Genomic DNA, 26977 nt, shown 5'->3' with positions numbered 1-26977 from the left:
AGCTTCTGCTGGTTGTGCGCTGTAGCCATGTTATCCTTGAGAGCTCGGAGGATATCCTGATTCTCTTGGATCCAAATCTTGGCTCTAGGAGCCTTGCTATCACCAAACATCATGTCAGCAAAATATAAAGGATGATACCCATATAAGGCATAGAATGGTGACATACCAATGGACATGTGATGTGAAGTATTGTAGCAATACTCCCCCAGATGCAGCCACTTCAGCCATGCTCGCTGTTGCCCACTGACATAGTTACGCAAGTAGCCCTCCAGCTACTTGTTAACTATCTCTGTCTGCCCATCCGTCTGTGGGTGATAACTGGTACTCGGTGTCAACTCCGTCCCCACCAACCGGAAAAGCTCCTGCCAAAACCTGTCCATGAAATGACTGTCCCTGTCACTGACGATGGTCTTAGGAAGACCGTGTAGCCTGAAGATCTCTCTGAAGAACAGCTCGGCCACCTGTGCTGTTGTATAGTGTGCGGATATGGCAAAAAAATGTGCGTACTTTGTCAATTGATCAACGACTACAAAGATACAATCCTTGCCCTATACCATGGGCAACCCTGTGATGAAGTCCATTGAAATACTCTTCCATGTTCCCTCCGGAATGGGAAGAGGCTGCAATAAACCCGTGGGATGGCTCATCTCTCCCTTGTTCCTCTGGCAAACATCACACTCCTGAATGTGCTGGAGTATGTCCTCCTTGAGGCCCTTCCATGAGAACCTCTCTCTAATGGCCTTGTAGGTTTTGGTAAACCCCTGATGTGCCGCCAAAGGTGAATCATGTGATACCTGGAGTATCTTCTTCTTGAGTTGAGACCCCTCAGTCAAGAAGATCCGATCCCTGTAATAGATGATCTCATCGACCACCCTGTACCTGTCATCTTCCACCTGCCCATCCAGAATCTCACATGCAAACCTGTCCTTGGAGTACTCTACTAAGAGTCGAGCCCTCCAATCTGTATCCAAGCTCATAAGAGACAACGTCGCTGATCTACGTGAAAGGGCATCTGCTACCACGTTGTTCTTACCCTTGACATACTCAATGTCAAAGTCATATGCTTGGATCTTATTGATCCACTTCTACTGCCTCTCCTGTAGCTGCTTCTGCTCCAAAAAGAACTTGAGGCTGTTGTGATCAGTCCTCACCCTGTAGTCGATGCACATCCTCAATGTACCGTCCTTCTTCTTCACCAACACCACAGAAGAAGCAAAAGGACTCGTGCTCGGTCGAATGTGCCCAAGAGCCAGCAACTCCTGGATAGCCCGCTCAATCTCATCTCGATAGGCCTTGGGGTGCCTATAGGGGGTGGTGATCACTGCCTGGATGCCCTGCTCAAGCTCGATAGTGTGCTCAAACCCCTGGTCTGGTGGCTTTCCTGGCGGAATCTCCCCAAACACTATGGCATACCGGTCAAGGATGGACTGTATCTCCGGATGTACCGTCCGCCTTGTAGTCCCTGCCTCTGATGCACGCAGCTCTACTGCCCACTCTATGTCTCCCTTTTGGAAGACTGCCTCCATCCGATGAGCCGAAACAGTTTGAGGCGGATATGTGTGCTGTCCCCGTATCTTCTCATGCCTCCCCGTCTTCTCATCATCCCACTCCATCTCCAGGGTCTTCCAATCTGTCGTGACCTTCCCTAGAGTGATGAGCCACTGAACACCCAGTATCATGTTGGTGTCCGGAATATCGACCACGAAAAAGTGGTCAGTCAATGTGTAGGTGCCCATTGTCACTGATAGCTCTGGAACATAACGAGCACATGTCATGGTTTGATCTCCTGGGAGCAAGACTGAAAACCCATCGAAGCTCTCTGTCTGTATACCTCTTTGCTTAACCATTTGTGCATCGATGAAGTTGTGGGTGGCCCCACTGTCAACCAAAACTGATACGCGCTGGCCACGTACTGTCCCTCGTACGCGTAGCGTCAGATACTTGGGAACTCCTCGCAACGCTGCAAGGGCCCCTCCGGTGGGTGCAAAAGATGCACCACCTGCTGGTGGTGGTGGAGGTGGCATAGGTCCCTGTATGGCATGGCTATCTCCTGCCTCCACATCCTCCTCGTCATCCTCTTCTCCACTGCTCTCGGAGAAGACCTCAATAAAATGTGCTCTACCAGCAGCACATCTATGTCCTGGTGCCCATGGCTCCTGACAGGTGAAGCACAACCGCTTCTTCTTCAGCTCCCTCCTGGCATCGTCGTCAAGCTGTACTCGTCCTGGATTCCCCTTTGGAGGAGGAATCCTCACATCCTTCCCCTTAGACTGGAAACTCTGTCTCTGGGGGTAAGGTGTCCGGGTCCTGGGTAAGACATCTTGTAAGTCCCGGGTCCTACTAATAGCGTCCTGGAGTGTGGCTGGTTTAGTGGATCGGACTAAACCCCGAAGTGGCTCTGCTAACCCCTCAACATACATATAGACCCTCCGTGCCGTGGATAGGTCTGGCACCATCACGGAGACCCTCAAGAAATCTGCAATGTAAGTCTCTGGGCTCCCTGTCTGTTTGAGCCTCGTCAGCTCAACGAAATGCTACTCTAGATCCCTCCGATCAAATCGCTCCATCAGTCTCCTGGTAAACTCGGCATATGACGTCACTATGGAGTGCCCCAGTGTAACCATCCCATGAAACCACCAATCCTGGGCCTCGCCATCCAAATGCAACGTTGCCACCTTGATGGCCTCTGCCTCCGACATCTAGTTAAGCTGGAAATAAATGTCCAGCTTCTCCACCCAAGACTTTGTCGAACTGTTTGATGAGCCATCAAACGTAGGCAAGTGGAATCTGCTCGCTGCACGGTGGGTGTCGCCATCATGGTAATGTCGGTACCCTCTGTGATGATCGCGGGGTCTGCTATCCCACTGGAGCTGAACAAAATCTCTGAATGAGAGGGCTTCCCTGAACTCCTGCCCATAGGCCTAGTACTCTACAAAATAATTGCCCATATGTCTGGGCTCTGCCTCCTGCTGGGCTACGGCCCCCGTGTCGGCTCCTAAGAAAGTGGGCATGGTAGAGCGTGTAGGGGCATCTGAGGCCACCTGCTGCGCAGTATCATGCTGCTCTGGCAAATGGTGGGATGCGCCCGATCCCTCACCAACCTGAAAAAACCGTGGGCTCTCACGCTGTCTGGGCTCTACTGCCGTGAATCTCTGCCCCATCACCTCAATCTGCCTCGACAGATCCTACACGAACTTGAGGAGCATATCTGCAAATCTCTTCCCGTCATCATCTGCCATCGGATCCTCCTGCTCCGCGTCCACCATAGGCTCCTCCTATTCTGCGTCCACCACCGGAACACAGTCTCCCTCTCCATAAGTGTTCTCCAACCTACGCCCAGTGTCTCTGTATCTCTGACCTCTGTAACAGATATAGGGTTTTTCCCCCAGTGTCATAGATTGCTAGCTCCACAGGTTGAGCCAGATCTATGCTCTGATACCACTGTAATATTCCTAACCCGGAATAAACCACAATCCCCAACAAAACTCCAACCAAATATGTGCAAATGATATAATAACCCAGAAGCTATGAAACCGGATTCGTCCAAACCCCTGGACGAATCCCGAATCGGACGAATCAGACACGATTCTGTCCTGACACGTGTCATTTTGCAAGGACTCGTCGTGTCCTGGGCGTGTTCAAAAAATGAATAACGTGTCACGAATTTTGGAATCGAGTCCTGGTTTCGGATTCGTTTTTCGGGCTGCTGCTAGGTTTAAATGCGCTGTTGTCTCTCCCATTTGACGGCAATTGCAAAGGAAACAACGATTTGGCAAAGACGCAAAGGTTTCATTCACCGAATCACCAGTTGCAGCGAGGAGCGGACCGCATTGCAGGTTAGTTTGCAAACCCGATTCACTGTTTTCGTTTTGCAATCGTAAGGCTTAATGCAGCCATTGTTTGGCTGGCTCTTGCTGCCTGTAGCAGCCCTTGAGGCTTAACGCAGCAGCCTCACGGCCCTGTAGCAGCAGAAACAAGAACTCATTTATAGAATAGACTTCTACATTGCTGAGAGTCGAGACTTATTTTTACTATAGAGCGATGCTGTTGTGCGATGCTACTGTATACATTTGATGCCACGATGCCACTGTAATAGATGTAATGACTTGTATATATTCACGTGCAATGTCACTGTGCGATCCTTAGAGTGAATCACTGTAATGGTCCTCAGAGCTAGGCACTGTAATGATGTCACATAGTCAATTTTTTTGTTACAGCTGTGACTTGATACTAATCAAAGGGTATGTAATTCACATGCGTTTTTTAGGCAGTGTAAGTATCACTGTGGGTACCTGGCACATATCTGAGACCTATGCGTTGAACTGTCAAGAAATGTGATTCAATGATGTACCTGTCCGTGGATCAGCACATTCAAGACTTTGAAGACCTAGTGTGAAGCCTACAAATTATGTGAATTCAACGAATAAGTAACTTCTGCACACAATCTCAATTCTGCACCAGACTTATATTCACTACAAGTTCTGCTCTTGACTACAAAAATACTCAGACCTTGGCCTGTCCTGGCAGTGTAGAACACTGTCTTTTATAACACTCAGACCTTGGCCTGTCCTGGCAGTGTAGAACACTGTCTTTAATTTTTTATACAGCAACATAGAATACATTATACAGCCAGTGAGCCACTGCTATATACTATAAAATGAACTTGATTCTTGTTCATTTCTTTTGCTGTTTTCATTTTTAAATTTTTACAGCAGTTTGACTGTTTGTTCATTTTTTTTACAGGTTGAGGTAACATGGCTCAATCAACGGCAGGGGCAGCAAGGAAGGGCAAGAATGTCATGGGTAGAGATGCTCTTCCTCCCCCAATATCATCAGAGTCTGGTGCAAGTAATCTTGAGGGAAGAGGAGTTAAAGACAATGAAAAATATCCATTGTGGAAATATGTCGCAAGAGAGGATGGGCCAAACAGCAAGGGAAAGGGAGGAGGCAATGTGCAATGGACATGCAGCTTTTGTAACATTTCTTTCAAAAGCACATATCACCGTGTGAGAGCACATTTGTTGGCTATACCTGGTAAGGGGATTGGAGCTTGTAAAGATATTCCTTCACAAAAGAGAAAAGAATTGGAAAAGGAGGCCCATGTTGGTATGGAACATGTGGCACTGGCTTCAAAATCAAAAGCACCCAAGGGCAAGAATGAAGACCCCCTTCCATTTTTGAGGAAAGCCACCGCCAAATTTCCATTTGAGAGTTCTACTTCTACTGGGGGACAAGCATTAAAAAGAAGATCACTTGGTCCAATGGACAGGATTTTCCAAAAAGAGAGACGGGAAGAGCTTGATCTCACCATTGCCTTCTTCTTCTATCAAAACTTCATATCATTTAATGTTGCACGTTCACCTTTATTTGTTGAGATGTGCCGAGCTCTAACTCAAGGGGCTCCAGCAGGGTATGTGCCTCCTGGGTCAGAGAAACTGAGAACCACATTGTTGACAAAGGCAAAAAAAGAGGTGCAAAAAATGCTCGAGCCTATTAAGGCATCATGGCCAACATCTGGGGTTAGCATTGTTTCTGATGGATGGACAGATCCAGCACGACACCCAATCATCAACTTCATGGTGTCTTCCTTGAATGGTCCAGTTTTCCTGAAAGCAGTGGATACACTTGGCGAATACAAGGATGCACAATTTATGGGTGAGTTATTTATTAGAGTTGTTGAAGAGGTAGGTGTTGATTCTTGTGTGCAAATCATTACAGATAATGCACCTGTTTGCAAGGCGGCTGGCATGATTGTGGAAGCTAAGTATCCACAAGTGTTTTGGACACCTTGCATTGTCCATTCATTGAACTTAGCACTGAAATCCATTGCTTCTGATGTGCTTTGGATTGGAAGCATTATTGAGGATGCAAGACATATCCGTAACTTTGTGCAAAATCATACAAATGCCCTCACTATCTACAAGGAGTACAACAATCTATCATTGTTGAAGATTGCTGATACACGGTTTGCATCTTCATTCATGATGTTGAAGAGGTTGAGGGAGGTCAAGACTGCTCTTGGGTCCATGGTTATTTCTGAGTTTTGGTCTTTTTGGAGAAAGACAGATCAGGCAGCCTCTAAAAGAGTGAAGGACACGGTACTAGATGATGCTTGGTGGGAGAGGGTAGATCTAATTATTCGGATCATGGACCCTATCATCTTTTTGCTTCGAGTTGCAGATACAGACAAACCCATCCTAGGAGAGGTTTATGAGGGATGGGATTCCATGATTGAGTCTGTGAGGAGCATTATTCTACAGAGTGAGTGCCCCCCGTATGAGACATCACCAGAGGCCTTCTGCGATACCATACATGATATTCTTGTCCGCAGATGGGACAAGAATTGTACACCTTTACATTGTTTGGCTCACTCATTGAACCCCAAATACTACAACCATGAGTGGCTGAATGGTGGACCTTCCCGCAGATTCCCTCCTCACATGGATGGTGAAATCTCACAGGGGAGGAAAGAGGCATTGAAGCGGATTTATCAGGATAGTGCATTGCTTGCTGAGGTGGAGGATGCCTTTGCAGAGTTTTCCACTGGCACTGGTCGATTTGGAGGTTATGATGTGATTAGAGACAGGGGGCTTAAGAAGCCCTATTCTTGGTGGGCAAATCATGGGGCAACAAGCCCTCCTCTTCAGCAGTTAGCCATGAGGCTCCTCTCTCAGGTGACTTCATCCTCTTGTTGCGAGAGGAATTGGAGCACATATGGGAATTTGCATACTGTGAAGAAGAACAGGCTTGAGCAGTCTAGGGCAGAGACAATGGTGTATGTGCACACCAACCTTCGTCTTATTTACAGGCAGAGGGAAGAGTGGTTGAGGGGAAAGACAAAGATGTGGGATGTCTTTCCTGAAGATATGGGTCTGGACACCACTGTTGAGTTGGCATTGGCCAACATGGATCTCGGTGATCCAGTGCTAGACCCTATTAGTTTTGATGACTTAGAGGGGTCAACCTCCATACCAGCAGATGCAGAGGCGACTATGGATACAGGGGAGGAGGAGGATGCAGAGGAGAGCAGTGGGGACCATGATGATGGGGACAGTGATGCTGATTCTGATGTTGATTGATGCCTTGAGGCTTGTATACCTATAGTTGTTTTATATTTTCTATTTCTATTTGCCATTGGCATTGCACCAACACTACCTATGTAACAGATTTTGATTTGATGACTTAATGAGAAAACTATAGTTGTCAGTGTGTTTATCTTACTATCTTGTAGTTGTAAGTTGTCTTTCAGTTATGAATTATGAATCATGATTTAAATTTTTAATAGATTTATCATTTATGTGACCAGTACCACTGACATTTATTTGAATTTTGTATGTACTATGCATGCTAATAGCTATAGATGAAGATCTATGTTTGAAATCAATAAATTTGTATCATTAATTAAAATTTGTGTAAGAAATATGCTAATAACTAATTTTTAATATATATATATATATTTTTAAATATATATATATATATATATATATATATATATATTTTAATAAAATAATATATAACGTGTCCTAACGTGTCTTGTTCCGGGGGTCAGCGTGTCCCGAATCCGACACCACGAATCCCGAATCCTACGTGTCCCGAATCCCCGTGTCAAGTGACTTAGCCCAGAAGTGATAAAATAACTGTGGAACAACATATAATAATGTAAACCGGAAATACAAGCAGATACAAGAATTGCAGCGAGAAAATGCTAAGCCATTTTATTATACTGAGCACTCAAATGAGTACAAGAGGTGATCAGACAGATGGCACCTCGACTTGCACCAGGCAAGTGAAGAAATACTCTCAGAATGACAAGAATGGCCTCTCTGTGTGGATGTTGCTGCTAGGGAACAAATGATGATTTGGGGCTGTTCCCGTCCTCGGAAAAAGCTGAAACTTTGGATTCGGCCTCTACTCAAGAAACCCAGAAAAACCCAGAAAGCTTTCCGGGAATGGCCGACCCCCGAAAATAACCCTCCTGGGGATCTACGCAGTTCCTCCAAGGCTCTGCGCTGCCTCTGAAAACCCGTTTAAATTCTGCCTGAAACTCCACCTAGAAACTCTGCCAAAATCCACCAATAGGCAAGGGCTGGTCCCTTGCTTACTCACACAGCATAAATCCTCCTGCAAACCCCAATCCCCAATAGCTGCCAGAATGAACTGCGTCCCTCTCCCAGTGTTGCGCAGTCCTCCAAAACGCTGCTAAAACTACTGCTGAAACACCAATGGAAATACCTTGCCCGAGCAGGCACTCGAAGTCCCCCGGGGCTAAGGGTGAGATCTCCGAACGGAGACACTCGATGCACTACACAGTGCTGCAGACTAGCTAAACAACCAACGTGCTCTAAGTCGAAATGACTATCACAAATGCTCATAACTAGAATGATCAAAATGAGAGGGCTTCTTGTCCGAGGTTAACAAGAAGTGTACGAGAAGAGAGTTTGTGTAATCGTACCCTGAGAGCCCTTTCAGGATTAGGAGTAGGATTGCACAGACTGCTTGGATGTCTTCTAGTATACACTCTTGCAGATGATATATGAAGTGGAGTCGCCACCCGGATAGGAAGTGAAACATGGAAAGGCTCGAAATGAAAGAGCTAAAGACGAAAGGAAAGAAACGAGATGAATGTCGAAGGAACCAAGGACAGAAAAAACTCTATCCCCGGCAACGGCGCCAAAAAATGTTGTCGCACAAATTGTCACGACAATGCTCAGACCGGGGGCTGTCACCCTGATCCCCGATCTCTTCGTTTAAGCCTCTCCCGCGGCTAAGGGGGTAGACCCTATGGGACAATGGATGACCAACTGTGGACTAGTTGGGTTGGGAGACACAAAAAGGGGAAACAAGCACTTGATTGATTTTATAAGTTAATGTGCTAGTGCCTTATGGAGTCAATGACTGAATAATTGTTCAGCAGAAATATGAACTTATTAACAATCATTTACCATTAAATAATCCAAACAAAGATTAATTTTACCAAATGCAAGATAATCGATAAATGCTCAATGGCTTAACAATATTCCAGCAATTAAAATTCAAAAGATTAAATGCTTTAAATAACCATGTAACTTTAAATGCTAACCAGTTATCACTTTCATATAGCTAATCTTCAAATGAACATTTAAGCATGTTTAACCACATAAAAAATGATAAATATTAATTCCACATCAAAATTTTAGCCTCAGCGAAAAAGATATATCGCAAACATAACAAATCTTTGAGCCAAGATTGAATATGGCAAAATATTTCCAAAATTTTATATATATATATATATATTTTAATACTTTCAAATAAAACAAAACTAAGCTAAGCAAAAGTAAAGTCTATGTAGATGAAACTTAAATCTAAATAAAATCTAAACTATAGAACAAAAAAAAAAAGGGTCTAAAGATTACTCTTTTTTTTTTTTTTTTTTGAGAATTTTTATTTTATTTTTATTTTTATTTTTATAAAGTAAAACAAAACTAACAGCTAAACTAAAAAAAATGAAACTCATTCTTTTTTTCTTTTTTTTTGCAAATATTTTTATTTTATTTATTTATTTATTTTTTATTTAAATCTAACTTTAAACAAAATTAAATATATTTAAAGAAATTTAATGCTAAACAAAAACTTAAAATTTAATAAATTTAAAACTTGAACTAGGCTAACGTAAGTCTAAACCAAAATTGAAGATGTCAATTTTTAACTGAAACTAAAATTTAAAAAAAAAGGAAATACGTTACCTTAAAAAATCACACAAAATCTAACTATGCTAACTTAACCATCACAAAAATTATGTGATCTATCCTAAAGCTAAACCAACGTAAATAAATATAAGCACAATCCTAGCCCATATTAAAAAAAATCCCGAAAATTTGTTTGCCCGCAGGAAGGAGAAGATGCAAGAGGTTTGCTTGACGGCGGGTTTGAAGGGGAGGAAATCCGTAGGTAGGGAAGCAGCAAGGGTTTGCAGGCTGCGCGTGGGAGGAAGACAATGACTGCGTGGAGAGGTGAATACGCAGATGGCTGGAAATAGACGCAGCGTGGAGAGGTGAACACGCAGGTGGCTAGAGTGACTGTGTGAGGGTGCTGCTGGCAGCAATACAAAGGACAGATGAGTTGCAACTGCGTTTTGGATTTGATGATTGCGTGAGGGAATAGAGAGCGGTTTTCTGCATTGAAGAAGAGACCAACTCGGAGACAAGATGGAGCTGAAACTGCGTAGGAAAGGAAAAACGCAGGCAAATCGAAGGGCAGAACTGAGGAAACCACGCAGGTCTGGAGAAAAGCGATGGGTAACACACAGTTTCAGAATGGACTGCGTGAGGTGAGCTGAAGCAACGCGTGGATGAGGAGGGATGGCAGAGAGATAATGAAAAGCTGCGTGGAGCTAGTTGGAAAATGCAGGTTGGAGCTGGGGTATGGACACACGGAAAGAAGGCTGCGTGAGGAGGATTTGCAGGTGTAAAGTTTTCTGGCAGCAACGTAAAAAAAAAATAAATCGATTTTCCTTATTGATCACCGCGTGGGAAGGAAACTGCGTGTATGGAGGCAGATTTGCCTACGGTTTTGGACAGCCTTGGATTTCTTTTAACTCCCTTTTGATTCTGATGAAAATCCTGCAATTAATTTCCAGATCTGCAAGTGACTGAATTTGAAACCCTCGGACAGCAAAACGGTAACCCTGCAAAAACTGGTTGTGAGGCCAGATCTTACCCCCAGGGCCTAGATCTGGCTTCCAACAAGAAATATCTTCCTGCAATCTACAAAAAACAGGAAAACCAGAGGCAAAATATGCAAGGACAAAACCCAAAATTTAACTAAATAATTACAGCTTTTCACAAGTTAAAGTCTCTAAGCAGCCAGATCTGTCATTATGCACAGTAATATTTTTCAAAATTTCAGATTTACTATGAGATATTTTAGAAAAGCTCTCATGCATTCACAAGATAAATTAAAATGATACACCCATAATTAAAACTGGCTGGGCTCTTCAAGAAAATGCTTTGCGGGAGTTGGCTGGTTCAGCCGAGAACTTCCCCAAACGCCCGCTGATCTTCTCAATCTAGATTTCCTGCACAGCTCACTTCAACCACCAATAAAGAGGGAAAAAACAGTGCTAAATTCCATATCTAATGGAGATACCTGCCATTATTTCCAGAAATTCTACTACCATTAAAATCCTAGTGAGTAAACAAGATACCTGTGTTCAACATCACTCTTCATCAGGCTATTACCAATGGCTAAAACTAAATTTATGCAGAAAAATGAAACAGCTTACAGCGCTTCAGGAGAGTAACACCAGCAAGATTTGATTTGAAACAGCTTACATCATGACTTTTACAATTTTACATCTCAAGGGGGAAAACCCATTTGACATAGACCCTCATAGACCATCCAGTTCTGCGACCAAACATAATCTAGCAGACCAACACACTAGGATTCCCCTAACATTCTAATGTCAAAATTCATTCTGGCTTTTGGGTTAGGCTGAAGGAAAACTCTGCCGATCATGGATCAGTGAGACAAAAAACCTTCCAGAACGTAGATTATCACTAGAAAATTAGGTCCACCTAGGCAATTTACATACATGACTTATATCTGCTAAGATTATTTACAATTTACACATGCAGACTTGGTTTACAACATAACACGATCAGGTTGATGATGGAAGTCGAATGGCACGGACATATTGATCAAGCGCTATCCGTTTTGCGAAAAAGGGGGTGTACTGCTATGGGTAGTTGACACGTAGTGGTCAATAGGACCCATTAAAAATATTAATTATTTTAATAACTCCTCATCCGGGTGGAATTTCTCCAAACGATTTCTGGGTTCTGGAGATCTCATATGTCTAGGCCCAGACCAAATTTTAGAGCTAGAGCACATCCAATGACCTAAAATCAATAGTTTGGAGCCTAGATTTGTGCAATAACTTCTCTATTGTGGAGCAACGAGCAAATGTGGAGAAATCTGTTGGCAGTCGTGTGTAAGGGTCTCCTAGGTGTGATGATGCCCTAACTAGGTGCAGATGCTACAACGTGGACTTGGTCACTCGTGGACTGTTGGAGGGCAGTGTGAGAGTGGACCAAGTGTGAATGTGGATTGGGCACTTATGGTCTACTGGAGGACAGCGTGATAGTGTCCAAGTTGGAGCCCGGTGAGCAGCACCTTGATGGACAAAGGTGTTCAAGGGTCTGATCAACCAGGAGCAGTTTGTGGAGCCCGAGACTTGTGTGTGGAGAAGGACTTCTACAATAGATGATGGGCAGTCCTCCTATCCTGTGTTCATTGTGGGAGATGGACATCTTGTAGTGATAGGTGGCAGCGTTTCGTGCCCTATGTTGGTCTTCATTGGTGCAACAAAGGAAGACCATAGTGTGGGCTCAAGTTTCTGAGTAGTTGAGGAGCAACAGTGGCTAGTTGAGAGTTGTGCACAAGTGGAGCTGTGAACAAATCAACAGGAGTCTCGATGTGGCGTGCCCTTGATGGACTAAGGCACAAGTAAAGAGCATACTGATAGCCGAGATTCAGTGGCCAGATGGACTTCGAGCATTGATAGAGGCAGGAGCTGCATATTGGGAGTTGAGGGATCAAGAAGGTACAAGGTATGACCGAGAGGAGCTGAGAGAGCATACGACAACGAGATGGTCAGAGTATCTTGTTGAGGGTAGATTGGTCATTGATGGACCGACACCAAGCCCTATTTTTGTATCTTGTACTAGTGGATGTGTGAGGGCCATTATCCCCGGTACGGGAGCCCCAGACTGTTGCATTATATGTTGTTTAATATAACGAAGTTGGGTTGAAAACTATAAAAAGTTGTCTATATTCTGTGCATGTGTAATTTACTGTTGTTTATATTCCGTTGTGCAAAGTAGTATTGTTGAGATTCTTGGTTTGGTAGCATCTATTAATCAAGGTTGTCATTGATGTCAATATGGCATTTCAATATTCTTGAGATGCCTGGTTCTAGATGATGATGTCAGGACTCTTGTTTGACAAGGATACCATCAATGAAGATGTCAAGCCACGAAGATGTCAAACCATTAATGAAGAAGTCCTAAGGAGCCCTTGAACTAACTATAATGTTGTATATCTAGACCTTAACCCTTGATGACATATGGAGTCATACACTTGATGATGTCATACACTAAATGAATGACCACAATTGATGATGGCCTTGATGAAGGTTGGAAGACTAGATGATGACGTGGAAGATCTCATTTGATGGTTGGAAGACTACCTTGAAACTTTCCTAATGATGCTGCCTATGACTTATCACTGCACAAGTATATGATGACATTGTTGGATAATTGGATACTATCATGATGACATGGATGTCCTACATGATGACACTATGATCCTATGATTGATGACTATGATCCAATGATGAAACAATGGAGAAGCCATGTTGTCCTAAACTTTTTATGCATAAAATTTAAGGACAGTCACAAAGAAAATATTTTTTCCACCTTAGAGGCATCTTTTCTCAATGGGACCTAGACCATCTTAAAGAGGATTTTTCCTCTTTCTAATGAGCCCTTACTTGCCCCAAAACTCCCAGTAGTTAGTGAGAAATTGATTTTTTAAGTTAGAAAAAATTATTTGGCAGCCTAGCCGACCTAAAAAACAATCATTCAAGTCAGTCTGCTCCCAGAAGACGTGTCCCTTCATTTGGAAGACGAAATCACTATAAATAGAAGTCTTAACACTTCATTTTCATGATAAAATTCGGTGAAAAAACAGAGAAGAAACACAGAAATAAGACAGGAGGCCGAGGAGGACAGAGAAGACATTATTGTTTGGGCAAATTCTTTTTTTTTTGGTTTTCTGTGATTGATTGTTGGGCTAAACAGTACTACAACAAACCTGTGACAAGTGTGTGTGGACAACATTGCAGAAGTTCAGAATTTTTGGCATCTATACCTTGAAACTGTGACAGGGACAGTCTTATCAAGCTCGGATTAGGTTCTGTGGAAGAAGTATATCTATAACTGTTGTAGCTCGGACTGTGATAGCATTACAGTCCTCGGACTGTCACAGAACCTCAGACCTGTGGAGCCTATTACAGTGGGATTGTGATTCAGATTACTTGACTGTGGCTCAGACAAGGGTATAGCACAGTTGCACAGTAGCTTGGATTCACCTTTTGATCTTGGACAGTGGTGGAGTATAGTGCAACAAACATAATAACAGTGGCTTGAATATTCTGATCTCCCTGTGACTGTGGTACAGTATTACCTCCTTGATTGCAGCAAATTCTAAGTGAAAGGCCAAGTGAAGGCAGAAAATACTCTTGGAGAAGACTATTAAAGATACCTTGTTGGGCAAGCTTTGTGAAGATGAATATTGGACAGTGAAGTTTTTGAAGCCAAATCCACATTCAATTTTGGAGAGCAGATTTTGACTCGGAAGTAGTTTTGGAGCTCTAAAAGCCTTGAAGCTTTGAAGACATTCTTATAGGGCACACTTGGAGCAGCCTTATTAAAGAATTATGGTGAAGACCTGAGGGCAGCGTTTGAGCATCATTTGGAGGATCCTTGACAATCTTTTGCTTGAGAAGGATCATTGTAAAGTAGCGCTTGAACCTTTGAAGAGAACTTAAGCATATTATTGAAGATACCTTGGGGCATTACTGAAGACCTTGTGAAGACATCTTGAAATTGGTCTTGGAGACACCCTTGAGATCATGATGCATTGAAGTCATCATGAGGTGACCTTGGAGAGTTTGTTTGGGTGATATGAAGAGCTGTGGTGACACCTTCTGAAAAAACAAAAGTTGTCATTGATGAGTTGACTGTCTTGGAGATCGTTTGAGGGCAGTGCTGAAGGTGAAGAGATTGGTAGGGCTCGTTGCAGATGATATTGGGAGCCGTGAAGAACTAGTAATCTTATATTGATGAATTGAAGTTGTGGGTTGGAGCCCTAGAGGATAGGTGTCCTCAAGAAGACAAGGTTGGTCCTTGTACCAAAGATAGGGTTGGATCCCTAGAGGTTGGAGCCCTAGAGGATCGAAGTCCTCAAGAAACCAGGTCAGAGCCTAAACCAGATATAGGGTTGGAGCCCTTGAGGTTGGTGCCTCAAAATTGGCAAGGTTGGAGCCTTGGAAGTCCAAGTTGGTGCTTGGAAAATACAGGTTGGAGCCTGGGAGATTGAAGATCAGTGTCTTCATCTAGGGTTGGAGCCCTATATATATTGTACTTGATTTATTGAAGAAATTAATAAAAGCATTTATTCTTATTGTTGTTCATTTTGTGTTTTAAATATAAGTGGTCTAATTGGTAAAAGTAACAAATGAAAAGGAATATTGATTCAACCCCCCCCCCCCCCAAGTGTTTCCAACAGTTTTTGAAGCCAAATCCACACTCAATTTTGGAGAGCAGATTTTGACTCGGAAGTAGTTTTGGAGAAGTTCTAAAAACCTTGAAGCTTTGAAGACATTCTTATAGGGCACACTTGGAGCAGCCTTATTAAAGAATTATGGTGAAGACCTGAGAGCAGCCTTTGAGCATCGTTTGGAGGAACCTTGACAATCTTTTGCTTGAGAAGGATCATTGTAAAGCAGCGCTTGAACCTTTGAAGAGAACTTAAGCATCTTATTGAAGATACCTTGGAGCATTACTGAAGACCTTGTGAAGACATCTTGAAGCTGGTCTTGGAGACACCCTTGAGATCATGATGCGTTGAAGTCATCATGAGGTGACCTTGGAGAGTTTGTTTGGGTGACATGAAGAGTTGTGGTGACACCTTCTAAAAAGACAAAAGTTGTCATTGATGAGCTGACTGCCTTGGAGATCATTTGAGGGTAGTGCTGAAGGTGAAGAGATTGGTAGGGCTCGTGGAGGATTGATAGCCGAGATTCAGTGGCCAGATGGACTTCGAGCATTGATAGAGGCAGGGGTTTCAGATCAGTAGTTGAAGGACCGGGTAGGTACAAGTTACGACCGAGAGGAGTTGAGAGAGCATGCCACAACCAGATGTTCAGAGTATCTTGTTGAGGGTAGATTGGTTGTTGATGGACCGACACCAAGACCTAGTTTTGTATCTTGTACTAGTGGATGTATGAGGGCCATTATCCCTAGTACAGGAGCCCTAGAGTGTGGTATTATATGCTGTTTAATATAACGAAGTTGGGTTGAAAACTATAAAAAGTTGTCTATATTATGTGCATGTGTGATTTAATGTTGTTTATATTCAGCTGTGCAAAGTAGTATTGTTGAGATTCTTGGTTTAGTAGCATCAACATTTTAAGATTCTTTCCTAGACACCAAGGTCATGGAAAATCAATAGGCGGTGGAGCTTAGGAATTCAGAGACAGGGGCTCTTACATGACCTGTCCATCTAGACATACTAGCCTTGTTGGAGAGACACTAGGGGGATTTTGTGGAGATTCCTCCAGGCATACTACCAAACCGAGGATTCGAGCATACTATTGAGCTGGAGGAGGGGGTGCATGCGGTCATCACTACTCTGTATAGGCACCCCAAGGATGATAGGGATGAGATAGAGAGGGCGATACAGGAGTTGTTGAGATTGGGGCACATCAGGCCTATTTCGAGTCCCTTAGATTCTTCTGTGGTACTAGTGAAGAAGAAGGATGGGACACTTCGCATGTGCATTGACTATAGGGCCCTCAATAAGAAGAAGTTGAAGAACAAATACCCCATCTTGCACATCGATGAGCCGATGGACGAGTTTAGAGGAGTGACATACTTCTCTAAGATAGATTTGTGCTCGAGGTATCACCAGATCCGTGTGAGGGAGCAGGACATCCCCAAGACTGTCTTTCGCCACTCCCTCATGAAATACACAACCTTTGATGGAGAAGTTTGAATGGTTTAGGAGGGAGTTCAATTTACTTGGTGAAGGGGCCCACATGAAGTGAGGAAGCAACAATTATAAATATGAGGGAGATAACAACATTTGGAGCTTTTGATCACTTGACAATTTCATTGTTGCTCAAGTTGTTCAGCTGAGTCAGAAAGTGTTGTTGAGCACACTGTTTTAAAAACAGCCTGGTCGAAAGTGAAATAGCCAAGCCAAACCGAGCCAGGGAATGGCTGGGTTGGCTCGGTGGCCAAATCGGTTTAGCTGGCCAGGTTGTTACCGAGCCCAAGCTAACTTGGCCAGCTCGGTGGGCGCGGTCAAAAAACACTTTTTGTGTGTGTGTGGATTTGAGGACCCCAAAGCCCATTCTTTTCTACCTTTGGGTTCTTTGGGGTCCATTTCCCTCTCCCAAACCCTATAAAAGTTGCCCAACGCCTCTCATTTCCTCACAGCTATCTCATTGCATTTGAGTGAGAATTTGTGAGGAGTTTGTGAAGAGTTGTGGAGTTTGTTTTGGAGCAAGAGTGAGGAGTCTTGGGTAAGTATTAGTGCAGGAGTGAGGAGCTTCTTGGGCAACAATTAGAGCAACATTGAGGAGTTGGTTTGTTGGAGCAACTTTGAGGCGGCAGTTTGTGCCTAAAGGTATTTTTTTTCACTTCTTAAAATCCGTTTTTGCTTATTTATTTTTTTGTGCAAATCTGGAAATTGAAAAGAGTGTTTTTTATGAAAGAAATGAACATTGAAGCAATGTTATTTTTTTTGTTTTCATTTTCAGAATTTTTCCTTTCATTTCTAAGTCAAAAAATGGCTCCTAGAGTGAAAGATGTTGCTTGGACATATGCTGAAATGGTTGATAGTCAAATGCATTGCAAATTTTTCCATAGAAAAATTAAGGAGGGTCCTAGGGGCATTAATAGGCTGAAACAACACTTGGCAGGGATTAGAGGCCAAATTACTCCATGTGAATCACCACAAATTGGGGAGATTAGGAAGGAGTTGTTAAATAGATTTGAGAAGTTTCAAGAAAAGAAAGTTAGGGAAAAAGAAATAGAGGCTGAAATTGGGAGGAAGAGGAGTATACAAAAAATGATGGCTACCAACCCCCATTTTGATTTTGAGGGTTCTTCTTCTATCCCTTGTACTGATGCATCCAACCCCTTCTGCTATGTTCCTCCCTCTTTGGAGTCTATTCAAGAAAAGGGTAAGGGTAAAATGAAAAAGAAGGGTGATATGAATATCAAAAGTTATTTTACTGTCGCACCCTCCTCTCCATTAGATGCACATGGTCCTAAAGCTAGTAGAACTTTGCAGCCCATTTTAGATGACCATTGGAAGAGATAATTGAGGGAGATTGCTTGTGATTACATATCTAGATGGTGGTATGATGCTGATATCCCCTTCAATGCTTCTCGTTCACCATATTATGAGCCTATGTTTGATGCCATATTTGTTGCTGGAAAAGGCTTCAAAGGCCCTACTATGCATGAGTTAAGGGGGTATTGTTTGCAGAAAGAAATTTTCTCCATTAATGAGTATTTGAAAGATTTCAAAAAGTCATGGGAAAAAACAAGATGTACCATCATGTCAGATGGATGGACTGATCAAAGAAACCGTACCATCATAAACTTTCTTATCTTCTGCCCACAAGGAACCATGTTTCTAAAATCAGTTGATGCATCTGATAGGGTGAAACATGGACAATTGTTGTTTCATCTATTGGATGAGGTTGTTGAGGAGGTGTGGGTGGCTAATGTTGTTCAAGTCATCACAGATAAGGCCTCTAACTATGTTCTTGCTGGTAAACTGTTAGAGGAAAAACACAAAACCATATTTTGGACCCCATGTGTTGCACATTACATAGACCTCATTCTTGAGGATATTGGCAAATTATATTGGGTCAAGAACACTGTAGATCATGCCAAAAGCATAACAAAATTTTTCTACAATCATTCATGGATTTTGAGCATGATGAGGAGACACAAAGGGGGCAGAGATATTATTAGGCCTGCCATCACTAGATTTGCAACTCATATTTTGACAGTGCAATCTATGCTTTCACAACATACAAACTTGCAAAATATGTTTTCCAGTGATGATTGGAATCAAAGTCAATGGTCTCTCAAACAGGAAGGCAAAGAATTGAAAAAGAAAGTTAATGAAGAAATATTTTGGAGAAAGGTTGTAGAGATTGTGAAGGTCGCTGAGCCATTGGTTAAGGTGTTGCAGTTGGTGGATGGGGAAAGATTGGCTATGGGCTTCATTTATGAGGCTATGGATCAAGATAGAGTGGCTAAGTATGGGCCGATTTGGGCAATCATTGATGAAAGATGTAACAATCAACTCCATCGCCCTATACATGGAGCTGGGTATATTTTGAACCCACGGTATCATTATAAAGCTTTGGCAGTAGGAGCTTTGAGTAGGGAGGTTAGAGATGGATTGATTGATTGCATTAATCGCATGATCCCATTGGAGTGTGATCAGCTTCTGACAGGTCACAACCTTCAACAAAGCCACAGGTACCTTTGGGAAGAACATAGCAAAGGTTGCAAGGGAAGCAGATGAGCCAGGTAAACAAAATTTTCAATTTTCAAATTCTTAATACTTATTTTGTTAAATTGTTTATAATTTGAAAGTTGGATATAATTTGTTGAAACTTGATCTAACTCATTACACTACTATGTTTTTTGCAGCACAATGGTGGGAGGCTTTTGGTAGCCATTGTCCTCAATTCAGAGGTTTGCAATTTGTATTTTGAGTCAAACTTGCAGTGCTACTAGGTGTGAGCGCAATTGGTCTGTCTTTGAGAGGATTCACACGAAGAAGAGAAACCGTTTGGATCAAAAACGGTTAAATGATCTAGTCTATGTCCAATACAGTCTCCGTCTCAGATGCAAACAATTGCTAAACAAAAGACCTGATTCAGATCCCATTGTGTTGGAAGATATTGATCCAACATCACATTGGGTAGTGGAGAGTCATCTAGCAGAGTTTGATTCTGATGAGGATTTTGATTTGGATTTACAGGTGGAGGCATCAGCGGATCATCTTGATTTAAATAGGAATGCAACAAATTACAAAGATAACCATAAACACAGAGATGCAACGGAAATAATACTTCATTTCATTAATGTAAAATACTGAAATATGCTTACAAACAGAGTTGGAAATAAACCGGCCCCGTTTGGGTAAATTGGTACATCAACTCCCCGGGGTCGTAACTTTGGCATACGATCTCCGTTTGACATGCACAATATCTCGTTAGAAAGATCTATCCGAGAACTACAACTCTGGGAGGAGCAACATCGGTCCATGGACCCATGTTTCTCCCAGTTTTCCCAAAAAACATCGTTTAGGGCCTCAAAATGGCTCTGGAAGTTCAGAACCCGAAAAACTGCTAAAAATAGTAAACTAGGCTACAATTAAGGAAACTGAAAAGCTGAAAGAAACGATGGTGGGGGTCCAAGTGGATTTGGCAGGTGGCCACCAATATCCACTTGGATCATTCCTCCCCCCTTAGGAAGCAATGGTCCCCATTGCGTTGAGTTCCTCCATGAGATGAGGAAACTTCTGTTGAACTTGGCCCCTAGTGAGCCATTTGCCTTGGTGAAGGAGTTGGCCTGCTTTGACAACTCGATACAATTGGATATTCTGCTGGCGAGTGTGCCTGATTTGTGTGTCCATGATCCGATCAGTTGTAGCTTGTTCCATGCAATCTGGATTTAACTCTATGGGTGTGCTCTATTCTGCAATGTCGGATGTGTCTAGTAATGGTGGAAAGTATGGCCGAAGGCGGTCCACATTGAACACTAGGTGCAAGCCAAGGAATGGGGGAATGCTGAGCTCAAATGCATTGTCTCCCACAGCCTTGGTTATGGTGTAAGGACCATATCGGAGTGGTCTGAGTTTCCGATAAGCTCCGGTAAGGCATTCCTTTTGCAAATGCAACCAAACTTTGTCGCCCACTTGAAACTTGTGCGGCACCCGATGTTGATCATGTCGCTGCTTGTACTTGGCATTTGATTTCTCTAGAATGTCATGGACCTGCTGGCGAATATGTTGAATGTGCTCAATGAAGCTATTTGCCTTATCTGTTTCGGACTGGACATGAGCCGAATCTGCATGTGTAGCTATAAATGGCATGGCCACATCATTGGGACATAGTGGCTAGAATCCCAAGCCCACCTGAAAAGGGTTGTGGCCAGTCGAGCTGTGAAGAGCCCGGTTGCAGCTGTGCTAAACATAGGGGAGGCTCTCGTCCCATGTGCGTGGATGCTTTGAGTTGTACATGCGCAGAATGTGTACGATCATCCTGTTGACAACCTCTGTCTGGCCATTAGTTTGAGGATGGAAGGCTGTGGACTTAGTGAGTTTGGTGTCGAGCATTGACCAGAGACTAGACCAAAATGTATTGAGAAAACTGCTGTCCCGATCTGAGATGATAGACTGTGGGATCCCAAAGTGTACCCACATTTGTTCAAAGAAGAGTTTAGAAGTGGCTTCTGCTGTGATATTCTTCTTGTAGGTAGCCATAATGGCCATGTTCGAGAACCTGTCAACGACCACAAAAACACAGTCGTTTCCATGCTTAGTGGAGGGAAGGCCTGACATGTAATCCATGGAGATGGATTCCCAAGGTCGACTAGGGGTAGGCAGCGGGGTATAGAGGCCTTGCTTCTTGATGGTCGGTGTGGCAATGGCGTAGGCAATGCATGATCTGATGTACTTCCCGACATCCTGTCGAAGATTTGGCCAATAGAAATACTTCTGCAGTACTGCCACTGTTTTTTTGACCCTGAAATGTCCAACAGCCTGACTGTAGTGTGCTTCCCAAATCATCTTGGCACACTCGCTTGAAGGAACACAAAGGTGACCCAAGTGGCATAACAGGGCATCCTCGAGGGGTGAAAATCTGGAACATGCTGACCCTCCAAGAGTGTATAGTATGTGTGGCCGATTTCTGGGTCGCTTTTGTAGAGAAGTGGCCAATCAGAAGTCTCGTGCCCACAAGAGTTGGCATAGTGGTTAATGCCATGATCGGTGGTTGACTGAGGCAATCTGCAACATTATTGGTGCTACACTTCTTATACTTGGTATTCAAATGGAATTGTTGCAGGTATGTGGACCACTTTTGATGGCGATCATTCTGCAATTTCCCTTGGGTCTGTATGAACTGTAGGGGTCGGTGGTTTGTGTGGATGACCGTTTCCTTCCCCAAAATGTAATGCTTCCATTGTCGGCAGGCCTGCACAATGGAATACATCTCTTTGTCATAAGTGGGATACTTCTGAATTGTGTTTGAAAGTGTCTCACTGTGATATGCCACTGGATGCCCATGTTGAGTGAGGACTGCCCCAATAGCATAGTCAGAGGCATCTGTCTCGACCTCAAATGGTTGTTGCAAGTCTGGTAATGCGAGCACTGGTGCCGTGCAGAGGCGATCTTTCAACTCTGTGAATGCCTTCTGTTGAGATTTAGACCAAAATAATTTTGCTTTCGCTCCTCCCTTGGTGACTTGACTCAAGGGCCAAGTGATATGAGAAAATCCCAACATGAACCTGCGGTAGAAGTTGGCAAGACCTAGAAAGCTGCGAAGCTCTGTCAGAGTGGTTGGAGATGGCCAATCTCGAATGACTTGGATCTTGGATGGATCCACATGTACCCCATGTTCATCAATAATGTATCCCAGATACTGAACCTGGGTCATGCCAAAAGTGCATTTCTCCAAATTGACACATAACTTGTGTTGCCGCAGTGTCTGGAGAACCTGTCGGATGTGGTGGAGGTGTTCTTCCCAACTATGGCTGAAGATCAGGATGTCATCCAAGTATACCACTACAAATGAGTTGGCGAATGGCCGTAAGATGTCATCCATTAGCCTCATGAAGGTTGCAGGAGCATTCGTCAATCCGAAAGGCATAACCAACCATTCGAAAAGGCCCTCCTTAGCTTTGAAGGCGGTCTTCCACACATCAGAGGGTTTGATTGGTACCTGGTGATATCCTGACTTCAAATCGATCTTGCTGAAATATTTTGCCCCCTTTAGTTGGTCCAAGAGGTCATCAATCCGTGGGATCGGGTACCTATTACGGACAGTGATCTTGTTCAGCGCCCGATAGTCAATACAGAGTCTCCAAGTCCCATCCTTCTTCTGTACCAACACGATCGGGCTCCCACAGGGCAATGAACTTGGATAGATGTGACCTTTCTGTAGCAGCTCCTGAATCTGCCTCTTTATTTCATCATTCTCCAGAACAGAGCGTCGATAGATTGGTCCATTGGGCAGCGGCGCACCTAGGGTCAGATCGATGGAGTGCTTGACCTGACAGTGTAGAGGAACCCCTGCGGGGGAGGTGAAGATATCCTCGTACTTCTCCACAACCTTGTCCATCTGTAGTCGTCGTGCGGAGGAGCCCTGTCTAGAGGTCGTGGCCACCATCTTCTTCGTTCCTTGAGGGCATATCATCAGGAAAACAAATTTCCCGATTTTGGAAACGAGCTTACTACATTGTTTTGTAGTAATCAAAGAGATGGCAGTAGGCGGTGCTACCTCCGGAATCTTGTACAATTTATTTCCCAAAGTAACAATAACAGCACGGGGCCTTGATTCATACATAGCATGTCGCTTCCACAAGTAAGGTTGTCCTAATAATACATCGCAAACTTCAAGGGGAGCAATGTCACAATACCTCATTCATGAAGGGCTTGATGTTGTATGGAAGGCGACACTGCTGGCTCACGTGAAGATCTCTTCCTTGGTGAAGCCACCCGATGGTGTACGGTTGTGGATGTGCTGTGGTTGGTAAGCCCAGCCGCTTCACGACCTATGCCAAAATGAGGTTCTTTTGGCTCCCACTGTCGACAATGAACTGTAGCGGGGAGCCCTTTACCCACATCTGGGAGTGGAAGAGACGCTCCTCCTCTGGATCTTCGGGTTCCTCCTTCTGGATCTTCGTGGTGGCAACGGTGGCGTTGGGCTCTACATCAATAATTTGCTTCCCTTTGTCATTCTCCTTGTCGGTTTCTGACTCAGAGTCAGAACTTGCATCTGATTCTGAAACCTTTAGCTCGGCCACCAATGACTGTTTGGCCCGACACTCACTTGTGTTGTGAGTGGAGCTCTTATGGAACTCACACCACTTTCCTGTGTCCTTTTTCGGCTTCACGGCATTGTTCTTTGCTTGTAGCTTTGGCGGGTTTTCTTAGGCCGCCCCGCCTTGGCTTTGTCCTTTGTTCTGCGGTTTGGGGGCACCTTTCCCTTGCTTCGGATTCGCAGATCCAAAGTCTCGCTTCTTCTATTTAAACTTTTGTTCGACCTTGACGGCATATCGGTATGCCATGCCGAGCGAGGGGATGTTCAGGAATTCTATTTCTTCTTGGATGTACTTGTGTAGGCAGCCGCGATATTTGAGTATCAAATGCTGCTCCGAATCCTTGATACCCAACTTTGTGTGAAGGGTATGGAAAATATTGGTAAACTCCAGCACGTCTTGGTCCCTTCCCTGCTGCAGCGTGGTCCACTTTATGTATTGATCCTCATAGCTTCCAACAGGGTAGTACTGCCCCTTGATGGCCTCTCGGAAGGAATCCCAAGTGGGTGCGGCTGAAAACAGTGAGCCTGTACTTTCATCCTTCTGCTCGCAGTAGGTTTCCCACCAGTCCTTGATGTGGGGGGCTGCTTTGAGAAGAGCGAAAATAATCTTTTCTTGACTGGAAAAATCATGAACAGAAAAATAACCCTCTAGCAGATTTAACCATTTATCGACGGCATTTGTGTCTATTTGACCCTCGAATATGGGGATTTCAAAATTAACTTGTACCTTAAACGGTGTGGCATTTCTAGAGTAGCTGTTGGAAGCCGATGCGTCGCCCCTGGGTAGCCGCTGAAGGATCTGGGCGAAGTTGTCCATCATCGCGTTCCTTTGTCGCTCGAGGGCTTCTTCGAGCAAGATTTTGATAGGATCTCCTGCCCCCTCGTCTTTCTTTTCATCTACCATGGGAAGCCGTCGGGATTTGCGAGGCTGGTTTTGCAAAGGTTCGACCAGTTCAAGCCTTAACTCCTTATATCCCGACCTCGTTGGGGACATGCAAAGAAAAACAAAGAAAAAGCAGATTGCTCTGATACCACTCATCCAGATTTAAATAGGAACACAACAAATTACAGAGATAACCATAAACACAGAGATGCAATGGAAATAATACTTCATTAATGTAAAATCCTGAAATATGCTTACAAACAGAGTTGGAAATAAACCAGCTAGGGAGATGGTAGCTTATCTCTGAGAAGAGATGTGGCAGCTACATGCCTCTGAACTGTGTTATAATGAGGCTCGAAGGCCTATTTCTTGTTGAGAAACAATGTAAAACTCTTAACATTCCAAAACCTAACCCTAGAAGATGAAACGCCAAACTGTGGGCCCGTTTGGGTAAATTGGTACATCAACTTCCCGGGGTCGTAACTTTGGCATACGATCTCCGTTTGATGCACACAATATCTCGTTAGAAAGATCTATCTGAGAACTACAACTTTGGGAAGAGCAACATTGGTGCATGGACCCATGTTGCTCCCATTTTTACCAAAAAACGTCGTTTAGGGCCTCAAAACGGCTTCGGAAGTTCAGGACTCGAAAAACTGCTAAAAATAGTAAACTGGGCTACAATTAAGGAAACTGAAAAGCTGAAAGAAACAATAGTGGGGGTCCAAGTGGATTTGGCAGGTGGTCACCAATATTCACCTGGATCAGTGGAACATAATGTTCAGTTGAATGGAGATCCACTTGTACCAGCCTTAGGGCTAGAGCCAAGTCCTCTAGTTGTAGGCATTTCCTCTGCTCAGCCACAGCGGAAGCGTATATCTCGTCTATCTCAACGTGCAGCTGCTGCACAACCTTCTAGTGCTACCACTACTAGAGTTGCAGTTGGAGATGATGTTCAGGAGGAGCCATGGGTTTCCTCGTCTGACTCTGATTCAGAGGTTGAACCAGATGATGTTGGCTCTTCTAGCAGTAGCCAATAGTACTGGTTAATGGTGACTAGTGATGTTTCATAGTTTACTTTTGTTGTAGAGGCCATTTAGACCCTCCTTGGTTATGTGTTTTTGTTTTGATCTCTATATCATCATCATGTATGTATTGGACAATGCACTGGATGCCATTTTGATATAATGGATATATTCATGAGCCTACTTTGATCATATGTTGTTTTCTCTCTATATTCTAAATCTTTGTGTTTGGAAACATGAACAAAAATCTTTAAAATTATGTTTTTTTAATGAAAAAATATCTTTAATGTATTTTTTTACAACGAGCGAGTCATTAAAATCAAACCGGCCGAGTCGATACCGAGTCGGAGTCAGAGCCGGAGTCGACCCTCGGCCATTTTCGAATCAGAGTCAGAGTTTTAAAACATTGGTTGAGCACACGAGTTTTCCGGGGAGAAGACTCATCGTTGTCTTCGGTGGACCTAGAGTGCCACCCTAGGAAGGCAATATACATTTCAGTAGGGAGGATTGTGTGAGGTCGTGGTATCTTCAGTTGTCACTTTCAGCCAGTTTGTACTCTGGGAGGATGCATAAGTTAAATTGTGCCCACTTAGTAGAGCGTATTTCCAAGGGTGAAAGTGCGGGATAAATTTAGAGAAATTCACCAAGGACAGGACCAACATTTTGGGTGAGTTGTGGAGCTGGAAATCGTTGCTTACAAGGAGGTCGAGTTATTGTTGCTAGGGGGTAGTTTTTTGTTGTGGAAAATTCTTCCGGACTCTTGGCACAATTTTGCGGGCTTCTATGCAACAGATTGAGGAGAGATAAGACACTTTCAGCAATGGTCATCTGGATGGGACACAGTTTTCAAGCTTGGAGGGCGTAGCATAGAAATTGGGTAATTCAGGGAGGTCAGAATTAGCTCGATTCATTTATGGGTTTTGTTGGGTTATACCTCAAGAGCACACCTCTAATTTTGTAGAATTTTGGAAGTGATTTGGGTCCTCAATCTCCATTTTTCGGCAGTAGGAGTGCAACAATTTTCTGGGTGCAACGTACAACCACTTTTGAGAATATTTCGTGGGGAAGTTTCAGTCACTCTCACCTAGGAATTTTTCTTGCTTTTCAACAAACCCAGGTGCACACTTTCCACCACCTTATGTAACAAATTTTCAGACCATTATTAAT

This window comes from Pinus tabuliformis, chromosome 9, assembly GCF_031772625.1.
Source record: "Pinus tabuliformis cultivar Carrire ecotype Pingquan chromosome 9, CPIR1, whole genome shotgun sequence".
In the NCBI taxonomy this organism is placed as follows: Eukaryota; Viridiplantae; Streptophyta; class Pinopsida; order Pinales; family Pinaceae; genus Pinus; species Pinus tabuliformis.
The sequence above is the reverse complement of the archived record's forward strand: the minus strand, read 5'-3'. Positions refer to the sequence as shown.